Below are 6,133 nucleotides of genomic sequence, written 5' to 3' on the forward strand. Positions count from 1 at the left end.
TTCAAATTTAGTCTCCATCAACTTCCTGAATTCAGCTGTTAGGCTAGGATTCGTGGAGCCGAAGATGATATCATTGACATAGATTTGAACAATCATAAGGTGGTTACCTTCCTTTTTACGAAAGAAGGTTGGGTCAACCGAACCTTGTTTAAATTTAGACATCTTTAAAAACATAGTTAATGTTTCATACCATGCGCTAGGAGCTTGTTTCAGACCATAAACTGCCTTATCCAAGATGTAGTTGTGATTTGGATGCTTTTCATTTACAAAACCAGGAGGTTGCTCCACGTACACGGTTTCTTCAAGTTCCCCATTCAGGAAGGCACACTTCACATCCATCTGGTAGACCTTAAAGTTCTTGTGTGCATCATAGGCAAGAAATATTCGAATGGATTCCAACCTTGCAACCGGAGTGAATGTTTCTTCATAATCGATTCCTTCTTCCTGCCAATATCCTTTCACCACTAGCCGAGCCTTATTCCTGATCACATTTCCCTCCTTGTTCATTTTGTTTCTGAACACCCATCTGAGACCGACAACCGAGGCATCTTTTGGTGTTGGAATAAGTCTCCAGACCTTATTTCTTTTGAACTCATTAAGTTCGTCTTGCATTGCCTGAAGCCAATCAGAATGATCGAGAGCAGTATTGACGGTCTTCGGCTCTATTTTGGAGATGAATGAATTAAACATGCAGAATTCTACTTTGAAGAATAGAGCAGTTTGCTTCGCCTTCAGTTGTGATTGAGTTAGAATATTTTTTGATGCATCACCCACTATTTGAGATACAGGATGATCTTTGGTCCATTTGGTGAGAGGAGGATAATTTGGATTAGAAGAGGGATCCAGTTCAACATTTACCTCTTCTTCCAACTTTGATTGAATATCATCATCATATTGTATATTGGAATTCTCCCTCTTGAAAGATGATGAAACATTTGGATGAGAACCAAAAAATCCTTCTTCTACTGGGCTTTCGGGTTGTTCCGGACTTTCGGTTGCTATAGGTCTTTCGGGATGTTCAGGACTTTTGGTTGCTATAGGACTTTCGGTTGCTACAAGACTTTCGGTTGCAACCGGACTTTCGGTTTTGGCTGGGCTTTTGATTCCTTCAAAGATTGGATTCTCCCCCTGGCCATGAGCATTATCGTTGATTTAAAATGATGGACCCTCACCCTGGATATGTGAGTCCTTTTGATCTGAAGAGAATTGATTCTCCCCCTCGACTGAAGTATTGCTCTGAGGAGGTTCGTTTCTAACCGGTTCTTCTTCTACCATTTGTTTGGCTGCGTCTTCGATAATCTTCTGAAGGTGATCCACCTTCTTGTCTGTTGCCATGGCTTCAGAGTGAATAGCCTTCTCAGGTTTATCAAATAAGTCCATGAACTGGTCAAACAAATTGGCAATTGAGGATGTAACCTGACCGGTTTGAGAGAAAATCTCTCCAATTGCCCCTTCAGCAGAATTTAACTTCTTGATGTAATTGTCATCGAACGTTACATAATAGGTTTCTTCAACTTGTTTAGAACGATTATTCAGAACCATGTACGCCTTTGAAGTAAGAGAATATCCCAGAAGGATGCCTTCATGTCACACCCCAAAACCAAGAACGGCGGAAACTTTATGGGGCGGAGGACGTCATGTATAATATCAACAACAATGTAAAGTAGTAAACAAGCAACAACATCATCCATTGCATTAATAAAATAATTATTATCCAATTGTATTATGTCAAATCTTGATATACACTAAAGCATAAATCAAAATGAAAGATAAGTCTTGAATAAGCTCCATCTTCCTTTCTCCTTGCATCGGTACCTGTCTATGATGACCTGAGGATACAAGTAATTTTGAAACCGAGTATCAGCTATAAAGCTGGTGAGATCATAAGTATTAATGTGTCTTAATTTGTGAAAACTTATAATTTCTAAGACTTGACATTGCTTTGAAAGAAAGCTAGTATAAGTATGAAAATGTTTGTAGCTCAACTGTAAATGTTTGAAAATCCCTAGAAATCCCTATGATTCCTATTAGTAACAAAAGGAGTCTTCTACCAAGACTTAACTGTTCTGTGTGTGTATGTCTCTTGTAAGAGTAAGTATTTTTCCAAAGTATAACTATCATTATCCAAAAATATAGTTTGTACAATTGTGTTTAAGTGAGGTTATCACTAAAAATATGTAATGGAAAAATCAACGTAGTACTAAATCATAGCTCTAAAAGGGCTACTACCGTACTAACTACCTTGAACCGGATTTTAGGCTAAGGCATTCTGTGATAAATTGCACCATACTATCGACTGATAACAACGACATAAAGACTCGCAGGTCCGGCTGTAGCTAGCAGGAAGGTGTAGTATTGTCAATCCAGCATAGATCTATACACAAACTCATACTATGGACTGGTTCATCGACATAAGAATGGTCGAAATAAGGTATGACGTTTGGCACCCGCAGACCTGCAGGTCCCACTGTAGCTAGCAGCAAGGTGTAGGATAGTCAATCCATTATAGAATCTTTGCGCAAACTCAACGCTCCCCCTCCAAGAGACTCTGGCCGCAACTCAAGTCATGAGATTTTAAGTCATGCTTCGATTTAAATCACAGAATTAACGTATTCTCGTATATGTAATGTAATGAACTGTTCTAGCTGAAATGTACGTGCTCTCTACCTAGCAAGTATAGTAATGTAAACGTTCTAGTATAGTTGTATATGTTCTCGTCCTAGTATAGATGTATATGTAATGTACAGTAATGTTCTAGAAAGTATTGACTCATGAATGAACTGACTCATTGTATGATATTGCGTTCTAGTAATGGTTCTAGTATCTTCCTGAACTACCCATATGGTAGCTTACTAGTAATCTAAGTGGTACGTATGGACATGGATGTATACCCTTGCTACCCAAGGGCATGGGACGAACTGGAAGGACCTTTTATGACTTTATATGTACACATGATATATAACTAATATTTAAACGACCTTCGGACGAGTATCCAATATCCCACCAGACCACATCTCAAGGCGCGAAAAGGAAATAGGGTGGATAGCCTTCCTAAGTCTTTTAAACATTTCTTATATAACTATACATATAGAGGCATGCAACTTATAATGTAAGAGTATAAATAAGTTTGGTAAAACATTTGAAACATAAATATTAGTTTAAGGAAAGATCAACTTGATGTCAATCTATAAAACAATTTGAAGGCATAAGTTGATAAACAATATAAGTATAAGGAACATTTGTTTGAAACACAGTGTAAATAAGTTTGAAATATGATAACCAGAGTAAGAGGTACAGTGTAATAAGGAGTTTAAAACATATAAATGTTTATAAAAATCATTTGAAGGAAACTGTTTGGTAAAACGGCTAATGAGTAGCCAAATCTTTTGAATGTTGTATATTAATCACATGTGATTGATGTAATAACTAGCGTAATTCTACTTATTAATCGCATGTGATTGATATAATACTAGCATGATTCTACTTGTATTCCCCCGCCCATAAAACATTTAAATGTAGTTTAAAACATTAGTTAAGGGGTATGAACTCACTTGAAAGTTTGAAGATAGCGAGATGGAAAACCGGGCAGAGTTTCGTCTCGGGAAACGGATTTTTCTCGGGATTCTCGGGAATCTCGGGAGTAAAATTGACCCTCGGGATTTGAGCAAAAAGACCAGAGCTTCGGGTTTGAACGGGCACGGAAAACGAGGCAAGATCGTGAGAGAAAAGAGAGAATTGAGCAAAATTTTCGGAAGGCCTCGCATCTTATTTATAGGGAGGCTGAACAGCCTCGGTACGCGGGGCGTACGCTCGTACGCAGCGCGTACGCGACGTCATGCATGACCGAAGCCTCGACTGCCTCGGCTTCGGATGGGACGGGTCGGTGGGGAGGCGGGTCGGATGGGACAGCGGGTCGGATGTGACATCGGGTCGGACGGGTCGGTCGGACGGGTTGGAAACCTCGAATAGGGCGACGTGGATGATCCGAGGCCCTTGATTTGAGTACGCGGGGCGTACGAAGGTACGCAGGGCGTACTTCGGTCCTATCCGATGACTCCCCTTCGGATAATACCGGGAGTTTATAAATAAATTCATATTTATTTTAAATAAACTTCTAAAATTCATATCTCCCTCATACGAACTCCGTTTTTGACGTTCTTTATATCCACGCGAAGGTGAGACCAAGATCTACAACTTTCGTTTAGATTCCGTTGGCAAATTCCGAAATTATTTTTATTATTTATTTATTAAAATGACGTGATTAAGGAATTTCTTCAAAAATTCATAACTTTCACATCCGAAGACAGATTTGGACGTTCTTTTTATGTACGATCAAAGATTGAGGTTGCCTATAACTTTCATTGAGATACTTAAGGCTAAAAGTTATTGCATTAAAATTTCGCGTTTTTCGTTTAACCGCTGATGCCGGTTTTGCCGAAAATGTTCGGTTGGTCATAACTTCTTCATTATGACTCGGATTTTAGGGTTCTTTATATGCTTGGAAACCTTGATACGACTCCTACTACTTTAATTAACCCAAATCAGATTTTAGGAAAGTTATATTTTGACCTAAATTTCATTGGTTTTACATTACATTGTCTCGAAATATCGGGTTGTCACACTTCATCAGCTTTGACATCGAATTTGTTGCGATGGTCTTTGGAGTTGAAAATGAAGCACCTCGAGCCGAACACATGAAAGAACTTGACATTCGGCTTCCTGTTGTTAAGAATCTCATAGGGGGTGAGAGAAACGCTTGTTGAGATAAGATCTGTTTTGAGTGAAACAAGCTGCAACAATGGTTTCTGCCCAGAAATATAGAGGAAGGGAGGCGAAACTCAGCATGGTTCGGGCCGCCTCACACAGGGATCGGTTTCGCCTTTCGACAATTCCATTCTATTGAGGTGTATAGGGGGCTGAGAAATTGTGACTGGTGCCTTTTTTTGCTAAGAGATCTTCGAATTCTTTGTTCATGAACTCCAGTCCATTGTCGCTCCTGATGTTTCGAATCACTTTTCTCAGTTGCACTTCGACCTGTTTGATAAAGATCTTCAGCTTGGGAGTCGCCTCATATTTGTGATTTAGAAAGAACACCCAAGTAAACCATGAGAAGTCATCAACAATAACAAGGATGTACTTGTTACCGCCAATGCTTTCTGTAACGCCCGTATATCACGGCTAGTCGATTTAGAGACGATAAGCATCAAAATGACTTTTTGATGGTAGATTATTTAGAAGGATTAATCTTAACCAAATTGTAGTATATGTCACAAGGTTTTCGTGCATATAAAGAACGCCAAAATCCGAGTTATAACGAAGAACTTATGACATGTCGAAGTTTCGCGACAGAACCGACACGACCTAGCGCGACCCAGCGCGACGTAAATAGTGAATTTAAGGTAGATAGATATCTATCCTTAGTAATCTAAACGAGAGTCGAAGATTTCTTCGATAGTAGTCCAACGATAAAAAGACAGACGAAAACGGAGTTCAGATAAATGAGTAATGAATTTCGAACGAAGTTTTCCTGTCCCGGCCTACTAAAAATACTATATAAGTAATATACTTATAATATATTAAAAATCAATTCAAAATTAGCCAATGGAGTCTAAACGAGAGTTGTAGAGCATAATCTCACCTTCGCGGCGATATAAAGAACGTCGAAAACAGAGTTCGTATGCGAAAGTTATGAATTTCTGAAGTTCAGGGCGCGAAACCCCAAAACTGTCAGAGCCCACGACGTGGAACAAGGTTGCCACGACGTGGCAAGTGTCCTGACACCTCCGGGAGGCCCTCAGATGCAACTTGGGATGACGCATGCGGTGACGACCAAGCCCACGACGTGGAACAAGGTTGCCACGACGTGGCAAGGGCCAAATTTGCCCTATAAATAGATTTGAAGGGCCAGCCGTTTAGGGTTGCTATTTTCACTCTTCTCTCTTCTGTTTTGCATCGATTTGCGTGCCAGAAATACCCCGAAGCCCCGGTATCATACTCGAGCCCCGAGGCGAGTCCCGAGATCCCGAAGATCCCGAGAAGTGCGGTTCCCGAGCCGAAGCTCTGCCCGCGAGAAGTTTGATTTTTGAAGAGATCTTCCAGATCTGCTGAGGATTACTACTTCTGCAAGTCGTAG

This window comes from Lactuca serriola, chromosome 8, assembly GCF_051521515.1.
Source record: "Lactuca serriola cultivar US96UC23 chromosome 8, Lser_US96UC23_V15, whole genome shotgun sequence".
Classification (NCBI taxonomy): domain Eukaryota; kingdom Viridiplantae; phylum Streptophyta; class Magnoliopsida; order Asterales; family Asteraceae; genus Lactuca; species Lactuca serriola.